Source organism: Musca domestica, unplaced genomic scaffold, assembly GCF_030504385.1.
Source record: "Musca domestica strain aabys unplaced genomic scaffold, Musca_domestica.polishedcontigs.V.1.1 46, whole genome shotgun sequence".
In the NCBI taxonomy this organism is placed as follows: Eukaryota; Metazoa; Arthropoda; class Insecta; order Diptera; family Muscidae; genus Musca; species Musca domestica.
This window is the reverse complement of record NW_026712336.1, coordinates 6996463-7018233: the sequence shown is the minus strand read 5'-3', so window position 1 is coordinate 7018233 and position 21771 is coordinate 6996463. Positions and strand designations below refer to the sequence as shown.

The following is a 21771-nucleotide window of genomic DNA, read 5'->3' as shown; positions in this document are numbered from 1 at the left end:
GGGATATAATGGCACATACCTATTTATCACAGATATGTTGGGATCTGTCTTCTTGTTGTTCTTCATAATGCAGGGAACAGTGACTTCGGGAGAATTTTGTGGGCAATCAAAATACAATTCGGCTAGCAAAAATTTATATCAAAACGGGAGAATTATATTAGAGATGAGTTTATTTTTTTGAAACAGTGTTGGCTTGTTTGTTTGGTATACCATAGTATTTTGTTATTGCAAAATGGTCAGGCTTAATCCCTTTATTGTTGTTTTTATAAAAACAAGGTTTGTTTATTAGTGGAGAACGATGGTAAAATTTTTCCAAGGGTTAAGGCAGGGAATAACTAGGTTTCGGAAAGAGCCACCAATCCTCATCAGTTCCCTTGTTTTTTTTTGTCTGGGATATTCTCCCCAGAAATTATTTTAAAAATAACTTCTATGACAAAAAAACTTTTTTGTACCCAATAGAACCAAAGAATTAAATAAAACTAAGATTTTTTTGGAAAATCTTCTATTTTTTTTTTCAATAATTATTTATTTAATTTTCTTTTTCAATAATTATAAAAAAAGGCAGCAAATTATGAAAATAGAGCCAAAAAAAAAGGAAAGCACGTTTGTCGGAAAGCACGTTTGTCGGCGCAAAGTAACCGTAATAGAGGGAGCAATTTACCCCTTCTTCCATATTTTCCAAAAGGATTTTTAATTTCGAGATAATTTTCAATATTATGATCTTGATATCCTATACCACATAGTGGTAAGGATATTATGTCTTTGTAAATTTGATTTGTCTTATGCTTATCAGTCCGTCCGCCCGTCTGTCCATATATTTTTGTGAACAAAATTCTGATCGCATTTATTATGCGATTGAGATTAAATTTTCTAAATAATATTTGGCTCAAGGACGAACCCTATTGAAACTGGTGAGAATTGGTTCAAATTTAGATATAGCTTCCATATATATTTTCTACCGTTTTCGGGTTAATTGTGCACCAAATGGCAAATATCAGTCCAAATGACCTGCATTTTGGCACACCCGACTGAATTCAGTCTAAAAGCGATGTACTTGCTTGTAAATTTAGTTAAAATCGGTTCAGATATAGCTATAGCTTTTTATATATACGCAAGACATCAAATACATCCCAGAAATGCTGTTGCCGAATTTCATCAAGATCGGTTCAGATTTGGTTATAACTCCCATATATATTTTCGACCGATTTCACGTTAAATGTGCACCAAATGGTCATTATCAGTCCAAATTATCTGAATTTTGGCAATTCTGACGGGATTCAGTCTAGAAGCAAGTAAATCAAATTTGGAGAAACTCGGCTCAGATATGGCTATAGCTCCCATATATATGCTTCATCCGATTTGGGGTTTGGAGTCCCTCACATTCGTAATATGCACTCCACAACAATGATATTTGATACCGGACATCAGAAAAAGCTCGACAATACCTTTGCCAAATTTTATCGAGATTGATTCAGATTTTGATATGCCTTCGATATACATCCTCATCCGATTTTACGGTTATTGTTCACTATATATGTAATATGTATGTTCACTATATATGTAATATAGCCAAAAATTGTATAGAATTTTTCCATTTTGTGAAACTCGGCCCGGTTTATCACAGCAATGTTATTTGGTACTAGAGGTACAAAAGCCTCCGTCAAATTTGTTGAAAATCAATTGAGAGTTGGATAAAGTTCTCAAATTACAACTACTCTAAAGCCGCACGCACGTTACGAATTCAAATAAGGTTCATAGTCGGTATGATCTGATTTGCATAACTTCCCAATATAAATTTTGTTTGTTGGGAAGCTTTACTTGTTATATAACGTATCATATATCATATAACGTAACGTATCATATAGTCGGCCTCGCCCGACTTTTGACATTTCCTTACTGGTTTAAAATATCCGTTTATATTGGGGTTCATTATATTATATTTTATATCACATATTATGTCGGAAGATTTTCTATCCACGAAGAAACTAAAATACTAACTTTCAGTCATTTTGATTAGAAATTATGGCCAAGACCCTCGCATAAAAGCTGTGCCAAAAGGTGAACCTATATTGAAAATTTCCAAATATAGCAAAATTAAAGTAAAACGTTTCCAAAACATAAAAAATGTAAATCGGAATTACCTTTGTATGGGCGTTATTCCAAAAAGTGAACCCATATGATGACACATTTTCTGTACCAATGATTGTGGATGTAATCCAAAGATATCTACCATATTTCATAGCTCTATCCTAAATGATGCGAAATATATATCAATCTATGTTGGCCACTTTGTATATGGCCAACACTATATAAGGGCCTTAACAACGTTTGGCCTAAAGACCCGAACTTGCTTTGGGGGCTTCGATCTATAAACTACTTATGTTACTTTCAGGATTCAACTCGAAAAAGGTCCGAGGAAAAATTTATCAAAAAGCTTAAGAAATATTTTCGGTACAGAGTAGAAATGAAAAATTCTTTTCTTTGGTGACTTCTAGTGACATGTGCTGAGGAATATATTTGTCTCTGACGTCATCCTTCTTAAATGATGCTTTGTAGGAGATTTTTCCATAAACTCACATAAAGTACGATTTTAAACTTAAAATGTGAATTTCTTACGTTTAGGTAAGATTTATGCTTTTAACGAGTTATAGGACGTACAGTCGATTTTTTTGGCAAATAATATCATAGAATATTTTGCCTTGCTATAACTCCGTTTTAAGAATTTCACCATTTAACAAAAAATGACCAAAGACAGACCTTGAGGGTTAAAGTTCTCTTCAAAAATAATTCTAGTGTTTTTTGTTTGCAATATTGCCGAAGACACCATATGCCTACATTGCAAGGATTCTAAGGACTCGAAAATTTCAAAAAATGTGTGAAGAGGGGTGAACTTTCGCTTTACGCTGTAAACTTCTAAAACACCGTTTCACGAGTCTTCTATTTTTGGCTCAATATTCATAATCTGTTGAGCTTTCCTGTAATTACTTTTGTATTGGTCTAAATTTGGTAATATCAAGTGTCACCGAGAAAAAATTTAAATCGAAATAGGCTCTGGAAATTGAAACAAAAATATTATTCCATATGTGAGGAGAAAAAAAATAAAAAACAAATTATATAAATTTAAAAATTTGAAGCACATCTTGGCCCAACAAACCCATCAATTCCTCGAAGCATATCTTGGCCCAACAAACCCATCAATTCAAAAGCTTACACCAAAAATTAGAACTTCGGATCATTGACATTCGGATCTCAAGATATAATTTTGAATGTAACCAGACGGGAGAAAGGCAATTTGCTGGCAATTTGAGCGAAAACGACTACCAATGACGGCTAAACCCCTGAAATTGTGAATTTGCATGGAGGACATATTTTGAAACCATTCTACACATTGCAATGTTCTCAAACAAATAATCCCAATTTATTGCAATTTTTCAGATAGAACAAACAATAACTTAATCTATGGACCAAGCTGAAGAGATCACGGGATTTGAAGGTGAGTCTTTTTACCTATTATAACGTTTGACTAATGTCAATATTTAAAAATTTATATAAAAATAGTTTTATTAGTAAAGCTTTACTAAGTTAATTTTTAAAGTTTTTAAAGTGCCCGTCAATTACATATATTTTCCTTCAACATAAAATATAGGAGCATTAAATTCTGAAACTCTCAAATCCTTACTGGAATCACATTTTTCATAAAGCACGACGAAATTTACTTAAAAGTTTTTAGCATGAATTTATTCCATATTCCATTCATGCTTAAAACTTTTTACTAAATTTCGTCGTGCTTTATGAAAAATGTAATTTCGGTATGGATTTGAGAATTTCAAAATTTAAATGGGCTTCATAAGTCCAGTTTTGGTATATACCTTATCGCTGACGTAGTCAGTTAGATGTAAATTATACCCTCAGCCATATGGATACAGAGCGTATAGATTATATGAAACAGCCCAAACGTACCACATTGAAATAACGGGCTAAGGCTAAAGGGGTCTTTGGACCAAATCGGTTTCAGGACGTTTGTAGTCGATCTGGTGTGCACGATAACTCGGAAAGGACGTATACGAGGTTCTCCAAACTTGGAACATTGTAATATTATTATCAAAATTAAATCTATCAATATCGGTCCACTCCTTCTGATACCTCCTACACAGAAGGTACACATTTTCAAGGAAAATAATTTTCCTCATAGAAAAACAAAGGATCATCCAATTTTGTGCAAACTTTGCAAATCCCTATATTTGTATGTTAGGTATTTGCGTGATATGTAAGGTGCTAAAATTAACAATATCGGCTCACTTCATAATGGTCCTCACCCAGAAAAGGGTCAAAATTTGAGATAATATTAAATTTAAAATTTCACACATGTCAATATTTCTATCAACACAAGATCTGATCGAAATTAGCATCCATTTATTTTCACAAGCAACACATTCCAATATGCCTAGATCTCGTATGAAGATAGAATATATCATCGGACAAGTCCTTCTGAGTACTCCCCAACAACGGGCCAAAATTTTGAATAATTATATCTTTCATAATGAGAAAAAAAACATCCTATTCTCTATAAACTTCACATATTCCAAAGCAAGATCTGGTGTGGAGAAAATAGATATTAGCCCATCGTTTCTGGTACCTCCCCCATAAAGAGTAATAAGAACCGGATGTTTTTTTTTTTGTATTTTATAATCGTTTTTATATCTGCAGCCATATGGCTAGAGAGGGTACATATCATTTGATAAGGTGAAAAGTGCCTTGTCTAAATAACGGTTTTAGGATCAAATCCGTTTCAGGACATTTGGAGTCGATCTAGCAATGTCCGTCCGTCCGTCTGCCTGTCTGCCTGACTGGTGCGCACGATAACTCTCGAAGGGAGTATCCGATTTGGTCAAAACTTGATACGTAGTAATATTATTATCAGACTTAGATCGAGTTCGGAGATGGGCAATATCGGTTCGCTCCTTCTGGTAAGTCCCCAAAAAAAGGTCGACATTTTCAATAAAAAAAATATATATATATATATTTTACTGCACAGAAAGAGAAAGGATAATCCGATTTTGTTCCAACTTTGCAAATTCTAATATTTGCATCAGTGCTAGGTTCGGTGTGAAAATGGACAATATCGGTCCATTCCATCATGTACCTCTCCCACAAAGGGTCAAAATTTTGAATAATTTTAGCTCTTATAAAATGTGATTTATGAGTCCGATTGTCTTCAAATTTCACACATCCCAATAATTTTATTAACCCAAAGTCTGATGTGAAGATGATCCACTTCTTCGGGTACCTGCCCCACAAAAGGGTCAAAATGTTTAGTATACATAAAGCTCATAAAATGCCAATTTAATATCCAATTTCATTCAGACTAGGTACATCTCAATATTTCCATTAACACAAGGTGTTTTATACAGATGGTAGAGATCAGAAAATTTCTTCTAGTACCTCCACACAAAAGGTCAAAGCTTTGAATAACCAAAACGGTCATAAAATCCGAAATAAGCTTCGGATACACTTCATTTCATTTCACACGTCCCATTATTTCTACTAACACAAGATCTGATGTAAAGATGGAATATATCGGTCTACTCCTTATGGTACCTCCACCACCAAGTGTCAACATTTTAAATATCAATAACGCTCATATAACCCGAAATTAACGTTCGATTTCATTAAGACTTAGTACATCTCAATATTTCTATTAAGACAAAATCTGTTATAAAGATGGAAGAGATCGGACCATTTTTTTTGTTACCTCCCCCACAAAGGGTCAAAGATTTAAAGAACCAAAACGATTATTAAATCCGAAATGAGCATCCGGCTCACGTCATATTTCGCACATCTCATTATTTGTACTAACACAAGATCTGCTGATAAGATGGAATATATCGGTCCACGCCTTCTGGTACCTCTCCCACAAAAGGTCAAAATTGTTAATATCGATGAAGCTCATAAAACGCGAAATTAATATCCGATTGCATTCAAACTTGGCACATTTCCACATTTCTATCAACACCGGATTTTTTATAAAAATGGTAGAGATCGGATCTTTCCTTCTGGTACCTCCCCCACAAACGTCAAATTTTTGAATAACCAAAACATTTATAAAATCCGAAATAAGCATCAGGTTCTCTTCATATTTCACAAATCCCATTATTTTTTACTAACGCAAGATCCGCTGTGAAGATGGGATGTGTCGGTCCTCTGGTAACTGTCCCAAAAAGGGTCAGAATTTTGAATACCCGGAAACTCATAAAAAGCGAAATTAACATCTGATTCCATTCAGACATTTCAAAATTTCCATCAACACAATATCTGTTATAAAGATTGTAGAGATCGGACCATTTCTTCTGGTACCTTACCCCCAAAGGGTCGAAGTTTTGAATAACCAAAACGATTATGAAATCCGAAATAAGCATCTGGTTCTCTTCATATTTCACACATCCCATGAATGTCATAAAACGCGAAATTAACATTCGATTCCATTCAGACTAGGCACATCTCAATATTTTCAACAACACAAGATCTGTTACAAAGAAGGTAGGGATCGGAGCACATCTTATGGTAGCTTCCCCACAAAAGGCTAAAATATTTAAAATATAAGCATCCGGTTGTCTTCATATTTTACACATCCAAACATTTTTGCTAACACAAGATCTGTTGTGAAGATGATAGATATCTGTCATCCCTTTCTGGTACCTCACCCACAAGAGGCCACAAATTTTAAGTACTTATATCTGCCATAACTTGCGAGACATGTCAGCTATTTTGTAAAACTTGCTGTAAACATGGAATTTATCGGATTTTATGATTTCGCATAAAATTGGATACTAAGCTTCGCCAGACCTCACTCTCATTTTCTAAAAATTGTCACATATCTCATATAAAGAGAACCAGGTAGTCGATGATGTCCAAACCTGGCACGTCGCAATATTTGTATAATATTTATTTAGGTCCGATACGAAATTGACCATATTGGCCCATTCGTTCGGAACATACACCATAGAGGGTCAACAATTTGAATAATCATAACCGAATCAAAATATATTTAAATAATCGAACATTGGCTGAGGGTATACATCTGTCGACAAAACCGAGTGATACTTTTTGACTTGTTTCTTACATTTATTCTATATAATATCTTTATATTTTATATATTGTCCGATTTAAATTTTTTCTCGGAGATTTTGGTTTTTGGTACCATTACACAGAAATAATTCAAAATTTTATTGTTACCCACTCGTAAGAGTCCCCTATTTAAAACTCAAAATTTTGTAGTTTGATAAGTCCAAACATCAAACTGTAATATTTGCACTACTTAAATACTGTCACCCCGAACCCCATGACGAATCTGTGCCACAATACTTTCCATTGTGTGCTCGATTTTATATTTTCTGTTTTTTTCGTTTTTGTTATTTTTGTGCAATGTCTGCACAGACCCTATGGCACTTTCATTCAATCCTCTGACACTTTTTTGATGGATCTGAGTCAAATAGGCAACACACACTCGCACACACACACATATATATTCAAATTGCCCCCCTTACATATGCAGCTACAAGTGAATCCTACAACATTTTGTCATTTAATTTTGAAAGTTTATAAATCTGGAGTTCATGTCATTGCTTTCTCATCATTCGCCTTAAAGTTTGGCAGATGTAAGGTTTCTCTGTCTATGGCAAATATTTTTTTTGGGTTTTGATTTTTGTTTTGTTTTTGATTGTTGGCAAAAGTTCTGTCAATTCATTTCATTTCATTTTCATTTACCGATTTTAGTTTTATTTTCATTTGTTCTTCATCGTCTGCTTTCCAATTCGTCTGATGTGAGTGCAAGTCTGTCTTTCTGTCTTGTCCTTCTTCTCCTCCTCCTCCGCTTGCCCTAATCGTTTTCTACTGTTTACATCTCCGGTGTCTATGTCGTCCTTTGTATCCTTGAGCTTTTGTTAAGTGTTTTGTTGTTGCTGCCTCTGCAGTCTTTTTTCTCTTTGCCCAATTAATGCAATTATGCGAATAAAGGAAGTAACAACAACGACAGCAACAATTGAATTGCTAAAGCGTGCAAACACACACAGAGTCACATAAATAGACAGACAGACTGACAGATAGAGAGTCATTTTCTCTTTCTTATGCTAATTTGTAAAACTTAATCTGTTCCGTTTTGGGGGGAAAAGTTATCTTATATTTTTAACATTTTGAAAAAAGGTTGAGCGGGGTTGAATTATGATATTTATGTGAATAAAAATTTAATTATTATCTTAAAATGTATAGGTCGAAAGCCATATTTTATCTCCCGATTAAAATATTTTTAGTTTGAACTTAATCTTATCAAAGTAAAACCAGAAATATTAAATAATTTATGTGATGAAGCCTGTATCCAACTGTTTTTTTTCAGTTTAAATTGAAAATTACAAAACCGAAAAAATAGTCTATAACATTATAGGTCTGTCTGGTTACAAAAAAAAATCTCAACAATTGTTGAAAGTGATCTGTATAATAAGTCAGTGCACTATTTTCAATTAATAATTATTAATTGATAAATTCTTTAAATATCTGTAATCAAAACGATGCTAAAAACCCCGAAATGTCAATATTTAAGGAGTTATGAGCATTTTAAAAAAGGCTATTTTTCCTCTTTAAATATCTGCAATCAAAACGATGCTAAAAACCCCGAAATGTCAATATTTAAGGAGTTATGAGCATTTTAAAAAAGGCTATTTTGTCTTTCACTGCATGAACGACATCGATTGGATAGTTCTTTTTTTCGAAGATAACATATGAGTCATATGGTTAGAGGGGGTATATATCATTTGATACTTCCAAAACATGCCTAGTCGAAAAAAAGGTTTTAGACCCTAGGTTTCTTTGGACCAAATCCGTTTCAGGATATTTGGTGTCGATCTAGCTATGTCAGTTCGTCCGTCTGTCTGGCTGGTGCGCACAATAAGTTTCAAAGGGAGTATCCGATTTCCTCCAAACTTGATACTTCGTAATATTATTTTCAAACTTAGGTTGAGTTTGGAGATGTGGAATATCGGTCAACCTCTCCCAAAAAAGGTCTAAATTTTCAAAGAAAATATTTGACTGCACAGAAAGTGAAAGGATCATCCAACTTTGCTGTAAATTTGCACATCCTAATATTTGTATCACTGGTAGGTCAGGTGCGAAAATGAACAATATCGTTTCACTCCATCAAGTATCTCCCCCATAAAGGGTCAAAATTGTGAAGAATTATAACTCTAATAAAATGTGAAATAAAAGTCGAATTGTCTTCAAATTTCACACATCGCAATATTTTTTTAAACCCAAGATCTAGTGTGAAGATGGAAAATATCAGTCCACTTTTGGTACCTCCCCCACAAAAGGGGCAAAATTTTGAATATCCAAAAATTTGGGATAATAGCAACTCTCATAGAATAAGAACTTAGCATTCGATTCTCTTTAAATTTCACACACCTCAATATTTTTAGATCCTCCGCCATATTATGGAGGGTATATTAAGTTTGTCATTCCGTGTGTAACACCTCGAAATTTTAGACCCTACAAAGTATGTATATTCTTGATTACCTTGAACTTCAATGTCGATGTCCGTCCGTCGGGGGAAATCACTCTAGTTTCGAATCGAATTGAAGTAGGTTGATAAAATTTTACTAAGACGTGTGTTTGGTCTGCAGGACTTTTGGTATTGAAAATGAGCTATATGGGTCCACGTCTTCGTATAGGGCCCATATAACGGTACCTTTCTATATTCGGTATTTTGATGATTTTAGCGACATTATTCACCAAAATTGTTTCAAATTTCGTAGTTGTATTAGTACTCTAGCTGTAACAGAAAATTTCGTATGCAGGTCCACTGCTTCGTATGGCCCCCATAGAACGTACCTCCCTATACTCAGTATTTTGATGATTTTAGCGACTGTATTCAATTGTTTAAGCTTTTGTATATGCAGTTATTACAACCTGTGACAGAAAATTGTATATGCAGGACCACGTTCTCTTATAGCCCTCATATAACGTTACCTCCCTATACATGGTGAGATGAGAGATCTGAAACCAACTTCAGACTGCTGTCATTTCTAAGCCACTCGTCCGACAGCTGTTAAAATTATTCGAAAGCATTTTGGTGAAATATTTCAAGAAAAAAAGTTATTCGTGATGGCATTCAAGCGTGATAGTGTGATTTCTTTATATTTGGCTGGAAAACCACAAGTGGCTATCGTTGGAGCACTACAGCATTTAAATGTGAATAAATCTTTTGTGTCTCGTGTCATCGCTCGTTACCGTGATACTGGTAGCGAAGCCCGATGTAAAGGAAGTGGACGGATGAAAACAGCAACATCAGCAGAAATCGTTTGAAAAGTAAAGAAACGACTTGATCAAAACCCGCGTCGCAGTGGCCGAAAAATGACCCGTGAGCTGAACATATGGCAATATTCCATTCGGCAAATATTGAAAAATGAGCTCGGGGTGAGGCCATTGAAATTCCAAAAAGTGCAAGAACTTACACCGCAACGGAAAGAAAATAGACTCAAAAGAGATAAAGAGTTGCTTCGCTTGGCCGAAAGTGGTGAACTGGCTAATTTGATTTTCTCCGATGAGAAAATAACCGTGTTTACTTGGCAAAGAGGTCAGCTGAAACTGTACAACTTCGGTTGGCCACCAGAACTTAAGCGCCGTCCATGGTGATGGTGTGGGCCGATGGTAGCTCTCCGCTCGTATTAATCAACCGTTGCATCAGAATAAATGCCGAATATATCGCGAAAATATTCTGGAGGGTGTATTGGTGTGCCTTTGGGCACACAAACATTTTGGCCGCAGACCTTGGACATTCCAACAGAACTCAGCACCATCGCACTCAGCACGCGCCACCCTAGAATGGTTACAAAATGAGGTTCCTCACTTCATTTCAAGCGCACAATGACCACCAAAATCTCCGGATACCAATCCGTTGGACTATTGTTTCTGGAATATTTTGGAAAGCAAGGTTGGCACTAAAAAAAACAAAGTGTCGATCACCTCAAGCAACCGCTTCTCCGGGAATGGGCCAAAATACCGCAGAGCCACATTCGGGCAGCATGTGACGGTTTCATCGGTCGCTTAAAGGACACAATTCGTGCCAAAGGTGACTAATTCGAAATATTGATGCTATTTCCGACATTTGAAGCTTACATTCAATAAAATATTAATAAAATATAAAAATTATGGTGTTTGTCTTTGTTGCATTTTTTTATCTCATCCTGTACATATAAAGACATTGACCTTTAAAATAGGCAAAAATTTACATTGCTTTGCTGAATATCAAAAATCTTATTCGTCTTAGCTTAGTTAGAGTGTTTTGAATTAAAAATGTTGTCCAGCAACCAGTGTAAAAAAAAATTAAATTGTAAATATTTTTCGTGGATATTTTTCTTTTTCTTCCTCCCTCTGACTATGATACCGTCTTCCCGTCTGTCTGCCTGAAATTTGAATAAATTGCAAATTGTATCTGCCTGCCTGCCTGGCAAATAAACGTGCAGGTCTAACATAACTTTTGTTATCTATTGTCGCAGTCACAAAACTGTTTTTTGGCGGCGTTTCTTTTTTTCTATTCGTCCTGTCCGTGTCTTTTCCAACGTGTGATAGTTGTTGTTGCACTCCTGCGAAAATGTTCTTTGCCAGAGAGAAAAAAAAAGAAAAATCGGTGAAAACATACCGAGGACAACAACAGCGACAATATGCAAACAAAAATAACGCTTCCTTCCAACTCAGCTCAGCTCAAGTAAAGGGAAGGAGTACGGGTGTAGGTGAACAGGAATCAACTATACGAGTACATATACAAGGCTACTTAGCTATGAGAGTGTGTTGGTGTGTTACTGTGTGTGTGAAATACAAGTCGTTTACTATCTCTGGAGTAGAGAAAGTTGATGTCAGAACAAGAGCTTAAGGCCTTTTTTCGCAGCGAACAAACTAAAAATAACATTTTTAAGCAGCTTATGATGATGATGACGATGACGACGACGGCGGCGATGTTGCTGACAAAAACAACAGCAACAACCACCAGCCACGAAGAGGACACCATCACCAACGACAACAATGCCACAAAAGATGACAACAGCTAGCAAAAAACAGAAGTTCGAAACGGCGATTTGAAATTACCCTACTTTGAACCTATCTGCGATTATAGGGTCCTTGGAAGATGCTCAACACACTATGAGAAATATTTGGAATGAATTCGAAATAATCGATTCCCCTGAAGGTCAAATTTCCTTTCCCATTGAGGAAACTCTGAATCTTGGGACAAATACAGGGATGCGGAACCACTGGGAGGAATTTTTCCCTAATAAAGAAATAGTCTTAAATTCTAAATTTTCAGAACTATCTTCAACCTCAAACATGTTGCAAACCCCATGCAGGCCATAAAGTACCCATTCCATCTATTCTACGTTATTTGAGGAAAGTATTAAAAAATCTTGTGCCAACATCACCAGCACTACCAGTTTTTAAACATTCAGCAACAAAAGAGCCATCAACAACAACACAAAGAAGTAACAGTAACATTGGAGTCTGAACCCATTCAGCCATCCGCCACGACAATAACGTACGACAAGAAAACAACTGCACTGCTAAAAGCGAACAACATTTGCACCTAAAAATGCAATGTTACTCCAATCCTGACACGCACACAGAGACACCAACACATTATGATGGATAGGGAGGGGGTGTGAGAGGAGCTTGTTTGATGTTGTCTTTGGTGTTTGTCATCGTCAACAACAACATCGTCATTATTATCGTCATCTTCATCGTAGCAGTAAATCTCTCAATCCCTGTTCCTGGGATGTTACTGTTCAATGTCGATGAATATATGAGGTTCCAATCGCGTGTTTTTCTTCCATGGCAGAGACAGAGGAGCAGTGTCTGTGGATTTTTTGATAGTTGACAAAACATTTTTGCATTATGCTGTCAATAGTTAGAGAGAGAGACAGTAAAATGAACAACAGATAACAAAGATGAAAAGTAGAAGACATCAATAATAAAATTTTCCCTTGGGAAAAAAATTTCCTATGAGAAAACCTCTATTCAGCTGGGCTGAATAGCAGTTTCCCTATGGGAAAACCTTTATTCAGCCGAACTGAATAACATTTTTAGGCAGTTATCACCATATGGAAAACATCATATTCAGCCGGGTTGAATAGCAGCTTTCCTATGAAAAATTCTATTCAGAGAGACTCAGAAGAGGAGTGACTTAGGAGAGGAGAGACTGCCTCCATAGATCGTCAATTGAAAGACTGTCTCCAAAGATCGTCTGTGGAGAGATTCCATTCATTGATGGCCTGTAGAGAGTCGCCCTCCATAGATCGTTAATCGTAAGACTCCCTCCATTGGTTGCCAGTTGAGAGACCTACTCCATTGTTTGCCAATTAAGAGACTTCATTCACAGATCGTCAATTAAGAGACTCCCACAGTTGGGTCACCAAGGGAGTGACCCTCTCTAAAGATCGTCAATGAAGAGAATCGCTCCATCTATCGTATGTGAAGAGACTTCCTCCATAGAATGTCTATCCATAGATCCTGGAGAGACTCCCTCCATAGATCGTCTGTGGAGAGATTCCAATCATAGATCGCCTGTGGAGAGACGCCCTCCATAGATCGTCAATCGTGAGACTCTCTCCTTTGATTGCCAGAGAGACTTCCTCCATTGTTTGCCACTTAAGTAACTCCCTTCACAGATTGTCAATGGAGAGACCCCTTCATTGGCTACCAGGGGAGGGACTTTCTCCAAAGCTCGCCAATGAAGAGAATCGCTCCATCTATCGTATGTGAAGAGACTAGAATGTTTATGGAGGGACTCCATCCATAGATCATCAATGAAGAGACTTCCTCCATAGATTTTCAATAGAGAGACTTCCTCCATAGGCGATCTATGTAGGGTATATCTCATAGATCGCCTATGGAGAGACTCCTTACATAGATCGTCTATGGAGAGACTCATTTAATAGATCGCAAATGAAGAGTCGGTCTCCATAGGTCTTCAATGGAGAGACAGTCTCCATATATCAATTGAGAGACTCTCTCTCAATTGGATTAACAAGGGAGAGACTTCCTTCAAAGTTCGCCAATGAAGAGAATTGCTCCATCTATCGTATGTGAAGAGACTACCTCCATAGAATGTCTATGTAGAGATTCCATCCATAGATTTTCAATGCAGAGACTTCCTCCATAGATTTTCAATAGAGAGACGTTCTCCATAGATCGTCTGTGAAAAGACCTCCTCCATAGATTGCCTATGAAGATATACCCTTCATAGATCGCCTATGAAAAGACCAATTCTTTGGATCATCTATGGAGAGACTAGTTCCATAGATCGTCTGTGGAGAGTCGGCCTCCATAGGTCTTCAATGGAGCGACTGAAACCATAGATAGTCAGCCATAGATTTTCAATGTAGGGACTTCCTCCATAGATTTTCAATAGAGAGACGTTCACCATAGATCGTCTGTGAAAAGACCTCCTCCATAGATTGCCTATGAAGATATACCCTTCATAGATCGCCTATGAAAAGGCTAATTGTTTGGATCATCTATGGAGAGACTAGTTCCAAAGATCGTCTATGGAGAGTCGGCCTCCATAGGTCTTCAATGGAGCGACTGCCACCATAGATAGTCAGCCATAGGTTTTCAATGCAGGGACTTCCTCCATAGATTTTCAATAGAGAGACCTTCTTCATAGATCGTCTGTGGAAAGACCTCCTCCATAGATTGCCTATGAAGATATATCCTTCATAGATCGCCCATGAAAAGACTAATTCTTTGGATCATCTATGGAGAGACTAGGTCCATAGATCGTCTATGGAGAGTCGGCCTCAGCTGAGAGACTATCTCGTAATACCTCCATGAAAAGACTCTACCAAAGATCGCGTGTATAGAAACTCTCCATAGATCGTCCATGGAGAGACTCCCCCATAATTCGTCTATGAAGAGACTGCCTCCATTGATGATCTTTGGGGGAACTCCTTATATAGATTGTCTCTGGAGAGACTCCCTTTCTGTAGTACCAAAGAAGAGACTCCCTTCATATCGTATATGGAAAGATTCGTCTCAGGAGAGACTGCCTCCACAGGTCGTCATTGTATATACTACCGCCAAAGTTCGTTTATGAAGCGACTATCTCCATTGTTTGTCTGTGAAGAATTTTCGTTCATATATCGTCAATGGAGAGACTCTCTCCGTATATCGCCTATCGAGAGAATATATTATATATCATAGATGCCCAGTAGTGGCTGATTTCAGCAATTTCAACTCACACGTATTCTTACGCTCTTTTGTTTGATCGCCAATCAACCAATAGGAAAGCAGAAATATGAGTGGGAGAGACAAGCTACACAGGCAGAAATTCTGTGTAATATTTACATTTAATCGTAATCGAGACTGCTGTTAGTGAACACATAAACTGAAAATTATTGCGATATGTCAATGATGTCATTTCAAAAGCATTTTATGCTACAAAATGCTTTTGATGATATGCAATGTGTTATATGTTATAAGACATTTAAAAAAATAAGAAATATAATAAAAAAAACATTTTGAAACTGTTCATAAAGACATGAATTGTTAGCAGGGGGAAGAAAAAGAAAAACGATTTAAAATGTATAAGAAACTTTTTATAAAAAAGTTGAAGGAATGGGTAAATCAATATAGAGGTAATGATGAATATATGGTGGAGGAGAATTTAAAAATGGGTTTATCTAACTTAATAAGTTTATATATTATAATAAAAAAGGGAAGGCCATTTTCAGATGGGCCGTTTGTCAAAAATATGTTGTGTCAAGTTTTTGAAAAACTTAATTTTAACACTAATTTTATTAAAAAATTACCTTTGTCCCGCAATAGTATAACCCGGCGATCCCTGTACATTCATTAATTTTACATTTCCCAGAAAAAGCAAAAAATTACGACACCCGCCACACATGTGCTTTCGTCGCTATCTCGTTGACGACTAAATAAAATGAATAGAAAAATATTTTCTTCCAGTGTTATTTCGTCGCTCTCATCAATACTATTACATTGGGCATCTATGTTATATATGGTGAGGCTCGCCCCCATAGAACATCTATGGCAGTCTTGCTCACAATATATGCATTAGTAGTGGTAAAAGACACATATCGCCTTACCAAATCGAAGAGAAAATCGAGAGAGAATACTTGTGCTTTGTTGATACTTTTTCGTTCGAGGCTGCCCATAGCTGATCTGTGGAGAAACTCCCTCTATAAGGAGACACTCTTCATAAATCGCCTTTTGAGTGACTCCGTCCATAGTTCATGCATAGGTGGTCAATGGATAGACTCCTGCCAAAGGTTGCGTCCTTCTTGAAAACTCTCTCCATAGATCTCTCTCTCTCTCTTTCCATTTTACGTCCATGGAGAAACTCTCTCCATTTTACGTCCATGGAGACTCTTTGCATTTCTCGTCTATGGAGAGACTCTCTCCATTTTACGTCTATGGAGAGACTGCCACCATAGCCCTTCTGAATATCTAGATCAGCCAAGCTGAATAGGGTTTCCTATACGAAAACTTCTAGTCAGCCTGGAAAACTCAGAAAATCCCTTTCAAACCCCTTAGATTTATTTATTTTAATATCTATTTGATTTTCTTATTTTGCAATCAAACGTCCTGTCAAAATTCCCTGTCGTAAATGTACGCTTGTGTGCAGAAGATTTCCCTTCTTCTATTTTTTTTGCCACCTACGTGTGTATTTTTCTAAAAGATAACATTTTCCCAAAGAAAAAAGAATAAACAAGTTAAGAATTTTCCTCATGTTTGCTGCTTATGTTTTGCTCAGCATGCATGCATCCATGCATGGATGCATGCTTGCCTCTATTTAAAGGGGAGTGTTGTTTTCTTGATTTTTCCTCCTTTGAACGCTTTCTTTGGCATAGAAGCGTTTGACTGTGAAGATGCTGTTGTTGTTGCTACTGTTCTTTGACGGTGAATTCAACAAAAAGCGAAGAAAAGAAAACAGAACAAACGGCAACAACTGATGCAAATAAAAATTATGTTGCACATGTTGTCACATGATAAGTTTTGAATGAAACAAGGACATGTGCGATGCCCCATCCTCCTTTTAATTTTGATTTTTTTGTATCACAGAAGCGTATGTTCTATTATCTTCTTTATTGTCTTCGAAAAAAAAAAAAACAAAGAAAACGAAAAGAAAAGTCATTATAGCTTTGTTGGGAAATGAAAAGGGAGAAGAAACAAGCTTGGGCATTTTCTGAAAGTATATAGGAATGGGTGAGGAGTACCCTTCTTCTTGGGGACATACAAAAGTAAATTCCTATGGAAAACAACCTTACTTTGCCAGGATGAATAGAAATTTTCTTTAGAAAACTATTTTCTGTCAGGTGAAATGGAATTTTTCCTGTAGAAAATCTTATTCAGTCCAGGATATGATGTCCTCCTGAATACATTTTTCCATAGGAACATTTTCTTGTGGGGGATCTTCCTCATACAAGCTGAAAATGAGCTTTCCTATGGAAAACTGTATCCAGGCTGGTTGAAAATAGATCACCATAGAACTGAATGTGACAACTACAGGGTGAGGTAATAAACTGCAACGAAGTCAAAAGCCATAATTTTTACATTTTTTTAAATTTTATTGAATGAAAGCCAAAAATGTCGGTAATAGCATCAAATTTTAGAATAATTTTAGATTTGTTCGAATTGGTCACTTTGGCACAAATTATTGCCTTCAAACGACAAATGAAACCGTCACACGCTGCCCAAATGTTGCTCTGAGGTATTTTGGCCCATTCCCGGCGAAGCGCTTGCTGGAGGTGATCGACACTTAGGTATTTTTTAGTGCCAACCTTGCTTTCCAAAATACTCCAGACACAATAGTCCAACGGATTGGTATCCAGAGATTTTGTGTCCCTCATTTTGTAACCATTATTGGGTGGCGCATGCTGGGTGCGATGGTGCTGAGTCCTGTTGCAATGTTCAAGGTCTGCGGCCAAATTGTTTGCGTGTCCAAGGCTTTAATCCACCCTTCAGAATATTTTCGCGATAATATTCGGAATTTATTCTGATGCCACGGTGTAATGGGGGCCCACTCCATCACCATGGTCGGCGCTTGAGTTCAGGTGGCCAAACGAAGGTGCACATTTTCAGCTGACCATTTTGGCAAGTAAACACGATCATTTTGTTTGTTTACAAACTGCTGGACAACGAATGTTTTCTCATCGGAGAAAACCAAATTCTGCTGTTCACCACTTTCGGCCAAGCGAATCAACTCTTTAGCTCTTTTGAGTCTATTTTCTTTCTGTTGCAGTGTAAGTTCTTGCACTTTTTGTACCCTCCACCATACTATGGAGGGTATATTAATTTTGTCACTCCGTTTGTAACTCCTCGAAATACTCATGTCACACCCAACAAAGTATATATATATATATTCTTGATCAGCGTAAAATTGTAAGACGATTTAGCCACGTCCGTCTGTCTGTCTGTCTGTTCGTCTGTCTGTCTGTTGTAATCACGCTATCTTTCGAACAAATTGAGATAGAAGTTTTGCACACATGTATATTTTGCCAGTAGCCAGGTTAAGTTCGTAAATGGGCCATGTAGGTCCAAATTATCATATAGCCCCCATATAACGGTACCTCCCGATATTCGGTATTTTGATGATTTTAGCGACATTATTCACTGGAATTGTTTCGAATTTGGCATTTGAAGTTCGTAATGGATACTACAGCCTAAGACAGAAAATTATATGTGCAGATTCACGTCTTCGTATAGACCCCATATAACGGTACCCCCGATATTCGGTATTTTGATGATTTCAGCGACATTATTTACCGGAATCGTTTCAAATTTGGTATTTGAAGTTCGTAATGGATACTACATCCTAAGTCAAAAAATTAACCATGTAGGTCCACGTCTTCAAATAGCCCCCATATAACAGTACCTCCCGATATTCGGTATTTGGATGATTTTAGCGACATTATTTAACGGAATCGTTCCAAATTTGGTATTTGAAGTTCGTAATAGATAGTGCAGCAAAAAACAGAAATGAGCCATGTAGGTCCACGTCTTCGTATAGCCCTCATATACCATACCCCCCGATATTCGGTATTTTGATGATTTTAGCGACATTATTTACCGGAATTGTTTCAAATTTCGCATGTGAAGTTCGTAATAGATACTTCATCCCATGCCAGAAAATTTTCTGTGCAGGTCCACGTATTCGTATAGCCCCCATATAACAGTAGCCCCTATATTCGGTATATTGATGATTTTAGCTACATTATAAACATATTTTTCTTCAAGTTTCGCATTTAAATATTGTAATAACTTATGACAAAAGTTGCCTATGCAGGTCCAGGTCGTCGTATAGGCATTCGGTATTTTTAAGATTTTAACAGAACGGATTTTATTTTTTTATTTGAAATTGCCAAATTTGTGCCAAATGGTGGAGGGTATTAAAAGCTCGGCCCGGCCGAACTTACAGCTTTTTTACTTGTTGGATTTTCAATGGCTTTACCCCGAGCTCATTTTTCAATATTTGCCGAATAGAATATTGGGTATGTTCAGCTCACGTGCCATTTTTCTGCGACGGGGGTTTCGATCAAGTGGCTTCTTTACTTTTCGAACCATTTCTGCTGATGTTGCTGTTTTCTTCCGTCCACTTCCTCGACGTCGGGCTACGTTACCAGTATCACGGTAACGAGCGATGGTGCGAGACACAAAAGATTTATTCACATTTAAATGCTGGAGTGCTCTAACGATAGCCACTTGTGGTTTTCCAGCCAAATATAAAGAAATCACACTATCCCGCTTGAATTCCATCACGAATAACTCTTTTTCTGGAAAACTCCCATCAAAATGCTTTTGTACGCTTGTAAACAATATAATGAGCTGTCACTGGAATAATTGTAACAGCTGTCGAACGAGTGGTTTAGAAATGAGAGCAGTCTGAATTTGGTTGCAGTGTTTTTCATCTCACCCGGTATTTTTCCAAAAGAAAATTTTCATGTGGAGAATCCTCCTCATATAAACTGAAAATGAGCTTTCCTGTGGAAAATTGTATCTACGCTGATTGAAAACAGTTCTCCATAAAACGGAATATGAAAACTATTTATAAAAAATCGGAAAACTATTTTCAACCATTCTGGATACAGTTTTCCATAGGAAAGCTTCTTTTCAGCTTGGATAAAGAAAATTCTCCATTGAAAAATTTTCCTTATACAATTTCCTAAATTTCTCCGGATGTCTCATCCTCCCTCTCTCTCTCTCTCCATTTTGTGTCCTTCTTGTTATAATGACGTTAGCAAAGTCAGAATTCACATACTTATGTGTGTGTATACATATGTAAGTGTGCAAAAAATAATATGCGACAATTTTCAGCTAGCTTGTGGAACTGCAAAAAAGTTTCAGGACAAGCAGTACAACAACAATAATGCTCTACTGAAAGCAAAAACAACATTCCTATGTAAATGTAAACTGAATGTCATGAATTGGAAACGTTGAAATGCTAGAACGAAAGGCAAAAAAAAAAATAGGAACGTTACAGGCGGGCACATAACGCCAACGTTGTGACACTCGCTACCAACAATAACAAAAACAAATAAGCAAGCTTACTGGAAAACAGAAAGCCCCCCTCCTCCTCTCTCTGACTCTCTCACACTGGCAAACAACTTATAAAAAAGAATGTGTGCAATTTAAGTTTCTATCATGGCGCTTTAGAATGGACCCATTCCCAGGTTTCCACCACAGCATAATGCCAAGGCAGATATATCCTTAGATGGTTTGTTATTTTTTTCTCTTGTCGCCATTCAGATGGCAGTTATCTTAGGCCAGGATATATGGGATGGGAGAGACAAACAAAAAAAAACCATCAGCAACCATCTGTAATAAAGAGGAACTTTGCGACAATGCCACAAGACAAACCTTACACCCGTATTCTTCCGTTGGAAGAGAAGCTCAAAAAAAAAAGACTAACCAGCGCATTCATGGTTCCATACTTGAAGTGCAGCAACCTAACAGAGGCCGAAGAGAGAATGGGAAACGGAAATAAATATGAGTCGGAATTTTTTTATTTTATTATAATTCCACATTGTTACCACGAGATATTTACACCCACACGTGTGTAGATATACAAATACATTCACATAGATTTCAAGTTTAGCATGTCTGAAAGAAAACGAAACACATATGTACCCGTGGAGCGGGGTGTGAACAAGTTTTAAGGATCTAGTCATGACTTATGTAAAGTCTACACTTTGTAAAATTGGAAAATAGCGAAATGGTTATTTATGGAGGAAGTCTCCAGAGACGAGCTACGGAAGGAGTCTCTCCATAAACGATCTATCAAAATAATATCTGGATAGACGGTTTATGGTGGAAGTCTCGATCTATGAAGAGAATTTCTCCATAAACGATATATGAAGAGAGTTTCTCCATAGACGATCTATGATGAGAGTTTCTTCATAGACGATCTATGAAGAGATTTTCTTTATAGATAATCTATGAAAATATTTCTCCATAGACGAGCTATGGATGTAGTCTCTTTATGGGTAATCTATGAAGAGAGTCTTTCCGTAGAAAATCTATGGAAGGAGACTCTTTATAGACAATCTATTAAAGGAGTCTCTCTATGGACGATCTATGGATGGAGTTTCTCCATAGACGATCATTAAATTCTCGCCGTAAGCAATCTATAGAGGGAGAGAGAGAGTCTCTTTTAAGATAATGTATAAAAAAGACTCACATAGATGAGCTAAGATGAGCTACGGATAGAGTCTCGTTATG

The 21771-nt window shown here is 36.8% G+C and overlaps 1 long non-coding RNA gene across 1 annotated transcript in view; it reads left to right on the top strand.

Annotated features, from left to right (window-relative positions):
• The first annotated feature begins 3058 nt into the window (after positions 1-3058).
• The window catches only part of LOC131804580 (uncharacterized), a 134570-nt gene continuing 115857 nt past the window's right edge, over positions 3059-21771 (top strand). The window contains exon 1 of the long non-coding RNA XR_009343171.1: positions 3059-3493. This is a non-coding gene — a long non-coding RNA (uncharacterized LOC131804580). The remainder of the gene's footprint in view (positions 3494-21771) is intronic.